Genomic DNA, 18,664 nt, shown 5'->3' on the forward strand with positions numbered 1-18,664 from the left:
GAATTGGGATTTTTAGAAAAGGGAAGGCACAAACTACATAGGAAAAAATGGGAATTGTGGGAACAATATATGCAGAGCAGGAAAGAGGTTTAAGAGGCAGGATTCAAATGAGCCATATAATGCTTAACTGACAATGACTAGATAGATTATAAGTGATGGATAATGTCATGGTGTTTGTGATGTATACTGTTTGCAACCAAAGGGATGTCATTTTGTTTGTTTTTTTCATTTATATAAATGTAAGATTGCCTATATTGCCTATACCATATGTGAAAATTTAATAAAGATGTTTGTTGGAAAAAAAGAGGGAAATTGGCTCGGCTTAAAATGGCCCGCAAGAGCAGCTAGCCTAGTATTTACTTATGAACTAGGGCACTTGTCATTGTATAGCAACAATTAAGTACAACCACTATCATGTACTACACATATTGGTCTCAACTGCCATTGGGTGCACAAATTATCTCAGCATCATTGCATAGCAGTCTGAATATACAACATAGGATAATGCTGATGCCTTTAGTATGACTGCTGTTATAGCCCAGCCTGTAAATGACATGCTTTGAACAGTGCAATTGGAGAGGAGTCAGGTTTGGGGGTTCAAGTCCCCTCAAGGTTGATTGCTTTTTGTATCTTTTATTCTTTCATTCTTCAAGTGTGTAATAATCACCAGCTATGTGCTTTATTGACACATTTAGTGTGACTGATGCTAGAGCACAGCCTGTAAATAAAGGGCTTTGTACAGTGTAAGTAGAGAGTGTTACAGGTTCAAGTCACCTCAGGGTTGTATATTAGTACATCATTGTTACAACAGGGTTATTATTTCATGCCATTTGCATTATAGTACAGGTACTGTGGTTAGGCTCCAGTGATGTCATAACTGCTTTTGGTTGATATATCTTGGTACTTTTCTGTACCCCCATCCATGCTTTTTTTTTACAGTTTTTATCTTCAATTACGTGAGATTGATATCTGCATGTTTCATACTCCCTTATTCATTGCCTTCCACATCCCTTTGCAGTATTGTCTATGTTATATGTTTGTTTCTGTTGACCTACTACCTCTTCTACTTACCTGCCTTAATCACACTTCCCTTACCATCTCCCACAAGTAGCTCCTCTGCATATATGTATACTTGGGTCAAAGGGTAGATCAGTACATGTTCCTAATGAACATGTAGGGTGGTCTGAAACCTTGTTTTGCTTGCTGCAAGTGCGAGCTTAGGATCACAACAAGTACCCTTGAGGCTCATACTTGAAAGATGAGCACTACTGCTGCTCATACTTCCCTGTGGCTGCATCGTAGTCCTACATAATCATGTCAAAGGTGTCTACTAGAGCCCTGTTGAGGAGCTGCTCTTTGTGCATACTTGCCTTTGTTAATAGAGCATTGGGACTCATCACATAAGCATTATAAACAGAGTAGGGTTAGCCTCAATTGTTGAAGCAATGTTTCTAAATCCCCAGGAACGTGTTTCAGCATAAAATGCTGATAACTACATTTATAAAAACATAACACAATGTAGGCATTAGACCAAACTCACTCCCAATCAGAGTAAATATTTAACTGCTTTAACAAGAAGGCCAAAACAGGCCTCAGAAAAATTAAGAACCTTCAAAACTGAATTGTGTGTTTGTTTTTAAGATATCTCAATCAAGGTGTGGTTAAATAACAGCAACAACAACAACAACAATAATAATAATAATAATGATAATGATAATGATAATAATAATAATAATAATAATAATAATAATGATAATGATAATGATAATGATAATAATAATAATAATAATGATAATAATGATAATAATAATGATAATAATGATAATAATAATAATAATAATAATAATAATAATGATAATGATAATAATGATAATGATAATGATAATGATAATAATAATAATAATAATAATAATAATAATAATAATAATAATGATAATGATAATAATAATAATAATAATAATAATATTGATGATGATTGATGATGATAATGATAATAATAATAATAATGATAATAATAATAATAATAATAATAGTAATAATGTTGTTGCTGTCTAGTCCAGTTAGCAGAAAGAAGTTTGCTTCAGTAATTCAAAGTAAATTCTGTTGTAGGGCAACACTGGATTTCACATTTCAAAGGCAGGACAGATCTGATATCAAAGCCATGGAACAGTTTTCCTTTACAAAGAAAATTACATAACTTTAAAAGTTTGCTATTAATGGTTATACTGAGATTTTTCCTCTGTAGGCTGAAACATCATTAATTCTTTAAAATGTTTTAATTTTTCAGTATAATTTGAACATCTAATATTGGAATTTGACAAACAAAGGAAATTTACCAACATGCTCATAGCTTTGTAAAGAAATAGCAACATTACGGGTGAAATGCCCAGACCACTAACTATAGACCTTAATTTCAAGATCTAAAGAGAGTATTTTCTGGAGAGCCTTTAAAATGTCTAGATATATATAAAAGCTTAACCATTCTTGAATTTGAATAGGAAAGAAAATGTTGGAAATATTTAATCCACCTTTTAACTTTAAGTCAAGATTAGTGTTTTAATAGATATAAAGTAATCTTCTGAGATATGAAAACTGAAGTTATTACAAAAATAAAAGGTCTTATAAAACAAAAAGGTGTTGCCATTTCTGCAAGTTGTCATCATTTATTTAAAATCGAGAGCTTTCATTCCACATTAATCATGGAATTTCATCAAAACAAAAACATCTTTAAAAATACACTCTTTAGATGAGACACAATCACATGACCTAGCATCCCTGGATGCAATCAGGTTACATGAAATATTCATTGCAAGGTAAAATAACAAACACTACTACTTGGAGGTCCTATTCATCATAACTTCCTCCTTCATGGTTTCAAGGAAGTCTTCTGGGTAACCAAGGACAGCCAAGTTTCATCTTCTGATTAGATATCATAACAGTTGGCAAAATTCAGAAAACTATTAATAAAAACTGGAGGATTGTGTTTGAGCCATTTTGATTATTAAAACAATTTGGATATGTATTTAAGAGAGGTAAAATTTTGAATATTATTTTGAAAAGAGTCATAATATACCTTTGGGCAACTTGACAGGTGAAAAGGGTATGAAAAAATGTGGAGCCTATGCTCAGTGCAGGTTTATTTATGAATAGGTTAATATTACAGTTGCTAATTTTCCCAGAATTGTATCACCAAATGGCAACTTTGATTGTAACACCAAAGTGGTAATATATCTTGCCCAGCTTTCTATACTGGAAAAACTGAAGGGATGTTAAAAAAAATCAACAGCATTAAGTATTCTATTATGAAAATGATTTTATTAATGGATGAGTAAGCATCTTATTTTATGTAGAAGTTTTAAGAAATTCACTTTTTTATTTTGTAAAAAGTCACCTTATTTAAATGAGGTGATAACTTGGAGGTGCATCTTGAGGTGAGGTTATCACATTGGCAGTTATTACTGAATGCCACTAATGCACCAAGTATTAATGATAAGTTATTTATGAGTATTGATTAAAAGGCAAGCTAGGTTATGCTAGGGATAGCTTAGGGTATAAATATTTTAAGTATTAAATACGTATGTACATATTTAATTATTTATTCTGAATGCCAAAAGATTTTTAAATATATTATATGTAGGATAGTGCTCATTATTTTACCTTGTAATGAATTTTTCATGTAACCTGATTGGTTCTATGGATGCTATGTCATGTGATAAGGTCTTATTTAAAGTGTGTTTTTTAAGATGTTTTTATTAATGTGGAATGAAAGTGCTCATTTTTAAAAAAAAATAGTTATAACTTACAGAAAAAGCAACATCCTTTTGTTTTGTGAGTTGTTTTTATAACATTGTTAAAGTTTTTGGTTCAAAGTTTGATTTTTGTTTTGCTTTCCAATCATGAAATGTCACGACTCCTGTTTGAAGGAGATGAACATAATAGTGGTGCAATGGGTGAAACTCCTTCCTATTTAACAGGGTTGGTGGATTTATTGACACAAATGCCATTTAAATTAGATTGCATTTTGGATGCTAAAGGCAACTCTATTCAGGAAGCTGCTGGTGAACAGAGTACAGTGTCTCATGGTGAGAGAGGATCAAAGGTGGCCATCTTATACCAAAGCTTTGAATGCCTCAGTGAATGCCCCAGTTTTGAGTGTTTCAGGATCACTTGGTAGTGATTTAATTACCAGGCCCCAGGAGACGGGTTCAGTGTATAAACCAGATTTGGGGCATGGTTTAATAAAGCGTTTATATTTAGCATTGAGAATGGGAAATGAAGTGCCACTCTTGTGGACACTTATAAAAGAAAAGATCTACAATTTTGAAAAACTGTTTATAAATACCAACGTTTACAGTTAGACAATGTCTTTTTTGCTGACAGTATCAACATGAAGTATGTCCCCAAAGGATTTAGTTCAAGAAAAATAAATGATCCTTGGAAAGATATTCATCTTAGCAATCAATACTATTGTTAAATTAAAATTTAACTTGTTATTGTCAAGATCAACCCAATCTTATCAATGATCCATTTAATGTTGGCACCAATGAAAATACATATATCTGCTTTATATTTAACACCAATGTATTTGATGAGCTCACTTAATGAGGTATTTCTACTCCTGAGTGATGAACTTAACATCATATTACAATTACTTGGAGCAGAGCATTGACTTACTGAGGTTTAATTTATAGTTTGATGTTTTATTATAATCAGTAACTAACTTTAATAACAACTCCAACTGTGGAAAAAATATAGGAGAATATCAACAGCAAAATGAGATAATATCAACTTGTGATTTGACAAACATTATCCCCACCAATGAGGGCTATGAAGAAAATTATTACAAAAGAGAGTTTCATGACATAAAGTAAATAAACAGTGTTATAGAGGACAACCCTGCCTTGTACCTCTAGAGCTTTTAATTGTACAGAAGATTTTACCATTTATAGTGATGTGGGGGAAGCTGATTCATATTATATATACATAACTTGAATGAAGTTTTTTGGAAACCAAAGTGTGTTCAGCATTTTAAATAGAAAAAATACACAAACCGATTTGAATATTTTGCTTACACTGACTGCAAAACTATAAAAGCTCTTTGTTGTCTTTAAGAAATGTATATTATAATATAGAATTAGCTGAAATATGATATCATCCTGCTTCTGAAGAGGTTCCATGAGTCCTGACTGAAATTTAAAAACAATTTTGTTTGTCACTAAATGAAGTCTACAGCCAAAATCATATATATCTTGAACCAAGATTACTAAAAAGGCTAGGTCTGTAGTTTATTATTACTCAAAATCTCACTCAGAATAGTAACGCAGAAAAGGTTGTCAGCTCACCATCCACTACATTTTCATATAGTACCACTACTCATGCACATAGTACGCATCAAACACGTAAATCCGCATAGTGGAGGTTCTCCCAAAAAACTTACTGAAACACAAGAGACCTCAAAAACACAACACTGCTACAATTAGCACAGCCCCCACAGCACCCATGACACAAAGCAAGACCAGTGTCTCAACCACCAAGCCAGTAAGGCGTAACACTCAGAAACCAAATTTTCTTGTCATTGGAGACTCAGTAGTGATATACATGGATGTCCCACTCACCAGGTTAGACAAGTAGGCTATCACTGTCAGCCGCCTGCTGGGTGCCAGGATTTGTCATATCACGCATGCACTCAGCAGCAAGTATCATTATGATTCTGTCATAGTTCACATTGGTGTGAATGACCTGAGACATACCTCACTGGACTATATGAAGAGAGACATGGTTGAGCTCTCTGAGTATGTGTCTTAGGCAGGATACCACACCGTAAACAAAAAATGATTGATTTCAATAATTGACTCAGTTTTTGGTATCATTCAAAGGGGATCCAGTTCTTGTCAGCCTGAGAAGCCATGGTCAACAAACCTCACTGCTTTGCCAGAGATGGTTTGCACCTGGCACCTGTAGGCTTTAGGCTGCTGGTAAAGGTTATTGCCTCCCCATAGTACCTTTTTTAGGCAAGGTCTTGAAAACAACATTACCAATGTGAAATTAACCAATCAGAACAAAATAAGGGTCATGCTACTAAATGCTAGGAGCTTAAACCAAAAACTACAATTCCTGGAAGCACTACTATCACTAGAAGGTATAGATGTCTGTGCAGGCACAGAAACCTGGTTCAAGGCCTTAGAGAATACCCCAGTCTTGCAAGGCTACAATGCTTTCTACACCTTTAGACCACAAAATGAATGTGTGAAAACCAAAGGAGGTGGTGTTTCGGTCTATATTACAGATAAATTCACCTCCCGTCTAGTTAGACTGGACAACTCCATGGAGTTACTCCAGGTCCAGGTTATGGTGGGTAAGACCCCCATTCAAGTCACAGCCAGTTATAGATCTCCCTCTATTGGTAATAACACCTGCAAAGCCTACTTGACCAAATTGGAGATAATCCAAATTTTATCAACACACTGGTTATGGAGGATTTCAATTATCCCACCATCAACTGGGAAACCTGTGCTAGCCCTAACTTGCTAGCACAAACGTTCCTTGACTTTGTTAAATTAAATGCCCTGGAACACATTGTCCATACCCAACAACGGGAACAAACATTCTGGATCTGGTCCTCACTAACATGTCAAACAGATGCACTGCCACAACTCTTGGAACCTCATTAATTAAAACTGATCGCAATCCACTCACTTTCAAGCTGGCACTAACACTAGAACTCACAAAGGGTGAAATCAGACTAAAAAACTTCACTGAGGCAAACTATACCTCTCCTAAGTGTGGATGCTGGAGGAACAGATGTATCTCCCAGAAACTGCCTTACCTTTGGAACAGGCTACCTATTCATGTGAAACAGAGCACCTCTGTGACACTGTTCAAGAGGAACCTGGACAAGTGGATGGGGCACCGTAAATTCTTACCAGGGATTGAGCCCACAACCCTCTTGGACATGGGCAGTCATCACTAACTGCAATCTTGGGTATTGACTAGCATTTCTATGATATCACATTTAGATGAACCGGCTAGGCTTAAAATGACCTCTGGATCGATAGTCTAGTAATCTATGATCCAATTATTATTATTATTATTATTAAAGAATCAGAGTTAAGTTTGAGAATAAAGATCATCTTTGATTGATTTATGTATTTGTTACTAATGCCATTACTCTTGATATAATTATATAAATGCAATAATATTGGCACGCGATGTCCTTTTATTATTTTTATATATAACACATCTTCAAAAATTATCAGGGCCCAGAGCCTTACCATTCGTAAGCTATATAATAGCAAATTAATTTTTTTTTTCTGGGGAGAAATTTGCATCAAACATCATTGAAATGAAACATAGTTCAGACAAAAAACATCTACATCTGTATAACTGTTAACTGATATATATATTATCTTTCAGTAAATTGTATGTAGAGTAAGCCATTGTAGCCAAGCAATATTATCACAGTTATGATTTAATTTCAGTGAGGTAGCCACATACTTAGAGGGGCTTAACTCAGGACATTTTGCTTGGAATTGGAATTTAAATAAAATATTTAATGCATGTCATAACTTTAAATCATTCTGGTCATTAATTGAATAAATTAATTGTTGCCAAAGCTGTATTAATGTTCGGTGTCTAGTCTTAAAATATGTTCCTTGAGATTAATTATTGCACCCCCCCCCCATGATAAGATTAGGTTGAAATAATCAGGAAAAACAAGCTCAATTCTGAATTATATGCAAGCTAATATCTTACAAATAAGATAAATAGAAGGAAAGAAATAATTTTTTGACCATGTTTGGTGATATAATGAAAAAAGTAAGATCTCTCTAAAATAGCACAAAGAACATAGTAGGGGTCAGATACTTCATAAACTTAAAATAGATCCTACAATAGATTAACATTTTTATTTTGACATGTTGCAATGGAGCCCCGTGTGTCATTTATTGAAGGCTAGATTATATTACATTCCCCACCTAGAATAATTCCATGATTCCTAAAGCATTCTAGAGCTTGGGGTAGTTGGAGGAAAAAACATTGTTTTTCCTATGACCGGAGTTGTGTAGCAACACTATAACCAACAGCTGCAAAATGAGTGAGCACCTTCACACTTCTAGAGTGACCCTATTTTGGGGTCATTTCTGACATGATTGATTTGTAATAGAAAATAACTGTTAACCAAAATAGCCATTCTGCAGCTGTTTAGTGAAATACCTTCCTTTCATTGGTCAAACAGGTATTCATGTTGATTAGGAGATGCCAAAAAGTTTCCATTTAGAAGTCACCTACATACCGTATAGATTCCAAGAAGAACTTTTACCTCTATCATTCTATATATATATATATATATATATATATATATATATATATATATATATATATATGTGCTTATCTGACCCCCATTAAAAGGTTAGTTATCATAAAAGAATGTACGTATTTGGTTGAATATCTGTGCACTCAAGTATCATATATTACAAAAAGGTATAAACATCAGCTCAATTAAGCATTATATAGATAGCAATGCTAGGAAAGCTGAAATGCCAGCAAACCCCACCCCCTCGCTTTTGATATGGCATGGGCATAAACAGTCTAGGTTAGATAGTTAAAAAGATGCTATTGTTAATTTGTCACTGTGCACAGAAATATAGTTTTGGTCCCAACAATGTCAGCAGATGCCTGCCAGACCATGAAGCCGCAGGCACTTGTTGATTTCTTATTTTAAAATTTGCTGTGGTATTCTTCCCAAGTCAGATATCATCACTGGATGACAGTGGCCAAATCTCTTATCTGTGGTTTTAGTGGATTTCTTAATTTTCTCGTCTCTGTGTTCATGGTGCTTGAGTTTAAATTGTTATCAGGAGGACTTAAATGATGTGGTCACTATGGCTGTTGGGTAAGGAGAACGTATTTATGTCCTCAGTCCAGAGTTTTAAAACTTTTACTCTTAAGACTCTAAAATTTTCATTGCTGCACTGTTTAAGAATGGCAATGTTAGTCTCATTGGTTTGGGACTAATGGAATGATACTGCTGGCCTGGCTGGATGGAAAGCAGGCCATCTTGGTGGAGTTGCCATGTCCTTGGGGCTGTTGCTGCTAATAATGGGATATGTTTTGCTAACAGAGGAAGACTTTCAGATTCTATTGAAAGCCTGATGAAAGTTGAGTGTTTCATGACTTTTTTGTTTGGAGGAAGTTATGTACTCTGTAAACTGTAATCATTTAATGGTTGGAGATATTCTTGGATATGGTAGAAACTATTATTATCTGTTTCATCAACATTGTTTTTAAGGTTGTGTTCTACTTGCTGTTATTGTAGCATTGCTTCTGCACTTAGAGCGAGTTATTTTTGGCTAATGTACATTCATGTAATATTGTCTGAGTTTTTGTTTTTGGAATGTGCTTAGGAAATAAGCATTGAGATAAACCTGAAATTGAATATAATTTAATATCTATTTAGTAATGACTGCGTGGCCAACTGGCCACAGACTGTTGAAGGCCCTCAGGAACCTTTACTGAGACAAGTATGATTACAGCATGGTGGTACGCCATTTAGGAATGAATGTACTGTGGTCCAAAACCTTGAAGAACATGCAAAAACATGTCAGAACTCTCTAAGTGTGCGACATTTACATATAAGTCTCTGGTCCTGAGTGGAGTCCTTCCTTCAGCAAGAATAATGCCAACTTATAAAGAGAAGATAATTGGCTTTAACAATTGGCTTCTATGGGGTCATTCTATGGGGATCCAGTATGTATCACCTGAGATGAGATGATAGATAGTCCTACTTGTTTTTCAAGGGATGGCCTGCATCTTTCATTTATGGGTTTCCACATAGTGGCAAAAGCCCTTGGTGCATCCTTAGGGCCTTTTTTAGGCAGAGTCTATCTAATGGACATTTCAATTTAGCATATTCTTCAAACATTAAATTAGACCACATTAAGGTATCTCTTCTCTTTACCAGGAGTTTCAGTAACAAATTGCCTGATCTTGAGGTGCTCTTGCATCTGGAACATATCCATGTGTGAGAAGTTACAGAGACTTGGTTTAAATTCAACAAAAGTACCCCTTCCATACCTGGGTTTTGTGTGTATCATGCCTTTATGCCTGGTGGAAACTGTGGTTGTGTTTCCGTATTTGTTGAGGACCACATGTCATCTAGACTGTTACCCAGAACCCCACAAATTGAGGTTCTAAAACTTCAGTTTACCATGGACAAGACAAACTACCAGTGTACAGCACACTAGAGAACTGCCTCCATGATCATGTTAGAGTCCTGGAAGTTTTAGGAGAAATTCCTATAAATGATAAATCTATAATCCTAGATTACTTCAACTACCCAGCCATAAATTGAAGCACCTATACCTCTAAAGTAGGATGTGCCCAGAGATTTCTGGGTTTAATGAATAGGAATTCCCTGCACCAAACAGCTAGCAAACACGTTAGAGTCCAAAATATTCTGGATCTGTTCTTCACTAATATTGCCAATATCTGTTGTACTTCCCATTTCTATTTCTCCATTTAAGTCATACCATAAACTCATGACACTTATTCTCAAAACCACATCCCTTTGTAACCAACACCTCTGTATTTAAGGACTTCAGAAGGGTGAACATTATACAGTTATATGATGAAATCTCTTAATTAGCCATTGTATCACAGCAGCCAAGTGCATAGGTTTGGTAGTCCCAGCTGCAGTCAAATACAATGAAAACTGTAAAAAAACCCCCCTAGTAGTCAACTGACATAAATCAACTGTATAACAAGAAAATAACTCCTTAAACTATGGGTAAGGTGACAACTCTTCCGAATGAGGATAGCATAAAAAATATTACCATAAAAATAAAAAGCAATGAGTGGACCAGTAAAGCAGTATGTATCTCACATGACATCTCAACATTAAAAGCTCCAGAGGTTCCTACCAAAAAACCTCTGATCTTAAGAATCTTAGTTACCAGGACCAGGAGAGACTGAAAAGCCCTCTCCTTCTACCCTGTGTCCTACAGACTTCTGATGCGTAATCCTTGCCTCACTTGCCACACTAGTGGAGATCTGGTGGTCCTTGACCTCCTTTACCTCAGCTAACACTAGAACTAGAGATATAAACCTTCATTATCAGATAAGTAGAACATGATGAAGAGATAGAGTCACCACCCAATGCCTTCACTTCTGTGGAATAAACCTCCTCTGCAGGGTAAACAATGTGTTTCTTTGTCTTCCTTTCAAATTAAAACTGGACAACTGGATAGGTGTTATCAGATTTAACCCTTGACTATCAGGCATCTCCCTCCTTGAGAAAGGAGGTAAAGCCTAAGGGAGGGAATTGGTAAGGTGCACATTGTCATTAGTTTAAAACAGCCTTGAAACTCATATGAATCATTTGAACAAAGTAATTTGCAAAATAAAGGGAGCAGAGAAATATATGCTACAGGATGGCCCCTCTGTAGGAGAAAGCGTAACTGTAGTTATCCACCCAATAAGTAAGAGGAGGTTCATGATATTTGACAAATCAGTTACTCTGCCAACAGCTATGTCTGGTGACATCTAATATCACTTTCACAATTTCTAACAAGTCAAAGACTATTAACTAAAGCTAAAGACACTGCTGTCTTTTAATCAGAATCATGACGTGCTCAGGCATCCTGTTCTGTTTACTACCTGTTAGCATGTTTTGGTTGTGCCATTACAATGGTACAATGACTGAGTTGAAATTAATAGATTTTAACCCACATGATATTTTGTAAGGAACTCTGACTGAAAGTTGCAATATAGCAGTCAGAGGGGAGCTGCTATCATAAGGTAATAGCCCTCATTTAGTGAGTGAAGTTCTTCGAATAACTTGTTATCCAGACAACATAAGCAAGGCATTCCCCATTATGATGTGTACACTGCATGTGCCTGTTACTTAATGATGAGGATGGCAGATTCACAGTTAGTACAGGCTCTGGTACTGTATCCTGCATGTGCCTGTTACTTAATGATGAGGATGGCAGACTCACAATTACTACAGGCTCTGGTACTGTACCCGGCATGTGCCTGTTACTTAATGATAAGGATGGCAGATTCACAGTTACTACAGGCTCTGGTAATGTACCCTGCATGTGCCTGTTACTTAATGATGAGGATGGCAGATTTACAGTTACTACATGCTCTGGCACTGTGTCCTGCATGTGCCTGTTACTTAATGATGAATATGGCAGATTCACAGTTACTACAGGCTCTGGTACTGTCCCCTGCATGTGCCTGATACTTAATGATGAGGACGGCAGATTCACAGTTACTACAGACTCTAATACTGTATACTGCATGTGCCTGTTACTTAATGATGAGGACGGCAGATTCACAGTTATTACAGACTCTAGTACTGTATACTGCATGTGCCTGTTACTTAATGATGAGGACGGCAGATTCACAGTTACTACAGACTCTAGTACTGTATACTGCATGTGCCTGTTACTTAATGATGAGTATGGCAGATTCACAGTTACTACAGGCTCTGGTACTGTATCCTGCATGTGCCTTGTTACATAATGATGAGGATGGCAGATTCACAGTTACTACAGGCTCTGGTACTGTACCCTGCATGTGCCTGTTACTTAATGATGAGGACGGCAGATTCACAGTTACTGCAGGCTCTGGTACTGTACACTGCATGTGCCTGTTACTTAATGATGAGGATGGCAGATTCACAGTTACTACAGGCTCTGGTACTGTACCCTGCATGTGCCTGTTACTTAATGATGAGGACGGCAGATTCACAGTTACTACAGACTCTAATACTGTATACTGCATGTGCCTGTTACTTAATGATGAGGACGGCAGATTCACAGTTATTACAGACTCTAGTACTGTATACTGCATGTGCCTGTTACTTAATGATGAGGACGGCAGATTCACAGTTACTACAGACTCTAGTACTGTATACTGCATGTGCCTGTTACTTAATGATGAGTATGGCAGATTCACAGTTACTACAGGCTCTGGTACTGTATCCTGCATGTGCCTTGTTACATAATGATGAGGATGGCAGATTCACAGTTACTACAGGCTCTGGTACTGTACCCTGCATGTGCCTGTTACTTAATGATGAGGACGGCAGATTCACAGTTACTGCAGGCTCTGGTACTGTACACTGCATGTGCCTGTTACTTAATGATGAGAATGGCAGATTCACAGTAACTACAGGCTCTGGTACTGTACCCTGCATGTGCCTGTTACTTAATGATGAGGATGGCAGATTTACAGTTACTACATGTTCTGGCACTGTGTCCTGCATGTGCCTGTTACTTAATGATGAGGATGGCAGATTCACAGTTACTACAGACTCTAATACTGGATCCTGCATGTGCCTGTTACATAATGATGAGGATGGCAGATTCACAGATACTACAGGCTCTGGTGCTGTATCCTGCATGTGCCTAATCCGTAATGATGAGTATGGCAGATTCACAGTTAATACAGGCTCTGGTACTGTAGCCTGAATGTGTCTGTTACTTAGTGATGAGGATGGCAGATTCACAGTCACTACAGGCTCTGATACTGTATAATGCATGTGCCTATTACTTAAAAATGAGGATGGCAGATTCACAGTTCCTACATGCTCTGGTACTGTACCCTGCATGCACCTCTTACTTAATGATGAGGATGGCAGAGTCAAACTTACTACAGGCTCTGGTACTGTACCCTGCATGTGCCTGTTACTTAATGATGAGGATGGAAGATTTACAGTTACTACATACTCTGGCACTGTCCTGTATGAGCCTGTTACTTAATGATGATGATGGCAGATGCACCGTTACTAGAGGCTCTGGTAGGGTATCCTGCATGTGCCTGTTACTTAATGATGAGGATGGCAGATTCACATTACTACAGGCTCTGATGCTGTATCCTGCATGTGCCTATTCCGTAATGATGAGTATGGCAGATTCAGAGTTACTACAGGCTTTGGTACTGTATCCTGAATGTGCCTGTAACTTAATGATGAGGATGGTAGATTCACAGTCACTACAGGCTCTGGTACTGTATCCTGCATGTGCCTGTTACTTAATAATGAGGATGGCAGATTCACAGTTACTACAGTCTCATGTACTGTATCCTGCATGTGCCTGTTACTTAATGATGAGGATGGCAGATTCACAGTTACTACATGCTCGGGTACTGTACCCTGCATGTGCCTGTAACTTAATAATGAAGATGGCAGATTCACAGTTACTACATGTTTTGGTATTGTACCCTGCATGTGCCTGTTACCTTATGATGAGGATGGCAGAGTCACAGTTGCTACAGGCTCTGGTACTGTATCCTGCATGTGCCTGTTACTTAATGATGAGGATGTCAGATTCACAGTTACTACGTGCTCGGCTACTGTACCCTGCATGTGCCTGTAACTTAATAATGAGGATGGTAGATTCACAGTTACTACAGGCTCTGGTACTGCATCATGCATGTGATTGTTACTTAATGATGGGGATGGCAGAGTCAGAGATACTACAGACTCAGGTACTGTATCTTGCACGTGCCTTGTTACTTAATGGTGAGGATGGCAGATTCACAGTTACTACATGCGCGGGTACTGTATCCTGCATGTGCCTGTTACTTAACGATGAGAATGGCAGATTTATAGTTACTACATGCTCTGGTACTGTATCCTACATGTGCCTGTTACTTAATGATGAGGATGGCAGATTCACAGTTACGACATGCTCGGGTACTGTACCCTGCATGTGCCTGTAACTTAATAATGAGGATGGCAGATTCACAGTTACTACATGTTTTGGTACTGTACCCTGCATGTGCCTGTTACCTTATGATGAGGATGGCAGATTCACTGTTGCTACAAGCTCTGGTACTATATCCTGCATGTGCCTGTTACTTAATAATGAGGATGGCAGATTCACAGTTACTACAGGCTCTGGTACAGTACCCTGCATGAGCCTGATACTTAATGATGAGGATGGCAGATTTATAGTTACTACATGCTCTGGTACTGTATCCTACATGTGCCTGTTACTTAATGATGAGGATGGCAGACTCACAGTTACTACATGGTCTGGTACTGTGCCCTGCATGTGCCTGTAACTTAATAATGAGGATGGCAGATTCACAGTTACTACATGCTCTGGTACTGTATATTGCATGTGCCTGTTACTTAATGATGAGGATGACAGATTCACAGTTACTACATGCGCGGGCACTGTATCCTGCATGTGCCTGTTACTTAACGATGCAAATGGCAGATTCACAGTTACTACATGCTCTGGTACTGTATATTGCATGTGCCTGTTACTTAATGATGAGGATGGCAGATTCACAGTTACTACATGCGCGGGTACTGTATCCTGCATGCGCCTGTTACTTAACGATGAGAATGGCAGATTCACAGTTACTACATGCTCTGGTACTGTATATTGCATGTGCCTGTTAATGATGAGGATGGCAGATTCACAGTTACAACATGCGCGGGTACTGTACCCTGCATGTGCCTGTAACTTATTAATAAAGATGGCAGATTCACAGTTACTACATGTTTTGGTACTGTACCCTGCATGTGCCTGTTACCTAATGATGAGGATGGCAGATTCACAGTTACTACAGGCTCTGGTACTGTACCCTGCATGTGCCTGTAACTTAATAATGAGGATGGCAGATTCACAGTTACTACATGCTTTGGTACTGTAGCCTGCATGTGCCTGTTACATAATGATGTAGATGATAAATTCACAGTTTCTACAGGCTCTGGTACTGTATCATGCATGTGCCTCTTACTTAATTATGGGGATGGCAGATTCACAGTTACTACAGGCTCTGGCACTGCATGTTCCTATTACGTAATGATGAGTATGGCAGATTCACAGTTACTACAGGCTCTGGTACTGTATCCTGCATGTGCCTTGTTACTTAATGATGAGAATGGCAAACTCACAGTTACTACAGGCTCTGGTGCTGTACCCTGCATGAGCGTGTAACTTAATAATGAGGATGGCAGACTCACAGTTACTACAGGCTCTGGTACTGTACCCTGCATGTGCCTGTTATTTATGATGAGGATGGCAGAGTCACAGTTACTACAGGCTCTGGTACGGTACCCTGCATGTGCCTGTTACTTAATGATGAGGATGGCAGATTTACAGTTACTACATGCTCTGGTACTGTGTCCTGCGTGTAACTGTTATTTAATGATGAGGATGGCAGATTCACAGTTACTACAGGCTCTGGCACTGCATGTTCCTATTACGTAATGATGAGTATGACAGATTCACAGTTACTACAGGCTCTGGTACTGTATCCTGCATGTGTCTGTTGCTTAGTGATAAGGATGGCAGATTCACAGTTACTACAGGCTCTGGTACTGTATCTTGCATGTGCCTGTTACTTAATGATGAGGATGGCAGATTCATAGTTACTACATGCTCTGGTAGTGTACACTGCATGTGCCTGTTACTTAATGATGAGGATGGCAGATTCACAGTTACTGCATGCTCCGGTACTGTACGCTGCATGTGCCTGTTACTTAATGATGAGGATCGCAGATTCACAGTTACTACAGGCTCTAGTACTGTATCCTGCATGTACCTGTGACTTAATGATGAGGATGGCAGATTCACAGTTACAACAGGCTCTGGTACTACATGTGCCTATTACGCAATGATGAGTATGGCAGATTCACAGTTACTACATGCTCTGGTACTGTACCCTGCATGTGCCTGTTACTTAATGATGAGGATGGCAGATTCAAAGTTACTGCAGGCTCTGGTACTGTATGTGCCTATTACGTAATGATGAGCATAGCAGATTCACAGTTACTACAGGCTCTGGTACTGTATCCTGCATTTGCCTGTTGCTTAATGATGAGCATGGCAGATTCACAGTTACTACAGGCTCTGGTACAGTATCCTGCATGTGCCTTGTTCCTTAATGATGAGGATGGTAGATTCACAGTTACTACAGCATCTGGTACTGTACCCTGCATGTGCCTGTTATTTATGATGAGGATGGCAGAGTCACAGTTACTACAGGCTCTGGTACTGCATGTGCCTATTACGTAATGATGAGGATGGCAGATTCGCAGTTACTACAGGCTCTGGTACTGCATGTTCCTATCACGTAATGATGAGTATGGCAGATTCACAGTTACTACAGGCTCTGGTACTGCATGTGCCTGTTATTAATGATGAGGATGGCAGATTCACAGTTACTACATGCTCTGGTATTGTACCTTGCATGTGCCTGTTACTTAATCATGAGGATGGCAGATTCACAGTTACTACAGGTGCTGGTACTGTATCCTGCATGTACCTGTGACTTAATGATGAGGATGGCAGATTAACAGTTACTACATGCTCTAGTACTGTACCCTGCATGTGCCTGTTTCTTAATGATGAGGATGGCAGATTCACAGTCACTACAGGCTCTGGTACTGCATGTGCCTATTACGTAATGATGAGTATGGCAGATTCACAGTTACTACAGGCTCTGGTATTGTATCCTACATGTGCCTGTTGCTTAATGATGAGGATGCCAGATTCACAGTTACTACAGGCTCTGGTGCTGTATCCTGCATGTGTCAGTTACTAAATGATGAGGATGGCAGATTCACAGTTACTATAGGCCCTGGTGCTGTACCCTGTATGTGCCTGTTACTTAATGATGAGGATGGCAGATTCACAGTTACTTCAGGCTCTGGTACTCTACCCTGCATGTGCCTGTTACTTAATGATGAGGATAGAAGATTTACAGTTACTACATACTCTGACACTGTGTTCTGCATGTGCCTGTTACTTAATGATGATGATGGCAGATACACAGTTACTAGAGGCTCTGGTACTGTGTCCTGCATGTGTCTGTTACTTAATGATGAGAATGGCAGATTCACAGTTACTACAGGCTCTGATGCTGTATCCTGCATCTGCCTATTCCGTAATGATGAGTATTGCAGATTCACAGTTACTACAGGCTCTGGTACTGTATCCTGAATGTGCCTGTTCCTTCATAATGAGGATGGCAGATTCACAGTCACTACAGGCTCTGGTACCGTATCCTGCATGTGCCTGTTACTTAATAATGAGGATGGCAGATTCACCGTTACTACAGGCTCTGGTACTGTACCCTGCATGTGCCTGTTACTTAATGATGATGGCAGATTCAGTTACTACAGGCTCATGTACTGTATCCTACATGTGCCTGTTACTTAATTATGAGGATGGCAGATTCACAGTTACTACATGCTCGGGTACTGTACCCTGCATGTGCCTGTAACTTTATAATGAGGATGGCAGATTCACAGTTACTACATGTTTTGGTACTGTACCCTGCATGTGCCTGTTACCTTATGATGAGGATGGCAGATTCACAGTTGCTACAAGCTCTGGTACTATATCCTGCATGTGCCTGTTACTTAATGATGAGGATGGCAGATTCACAGTTACTACAGGCTCTGGTACTGCACCCTGCATGAGCCTGATACTTAATGATGAGGATTGCAGATTTACAGTTACTACATGCTCTGGTACTGTATCCTACATGTGCCTGTTACTTAATGATGAGGATGGCAGATTCACAGTTACTACATGGTCTGGTACTATTCCCGACATGTGCCTGTTACTTAACGATGAGAATGGCAGAGTCACAGTTACTACATGCTCTGGTAATAAACCCTGCATGTGCCTGTTAC

Source organism: Protopterus annectens, chromosome 8.part0 (assembly GCF_019279795.1).
Source record: "Protopterus annectens isolate FY-2018-M chromosome 8.part0, PAN1.0, whole genome shotgun sequence".
NCBI classification, from domain to species: domain Eukaryota; kingdom Metazoa; phylum Chordata; order Ceratodontiformes; family Protopteridae; genus Protopterus; species Protopterus annectens.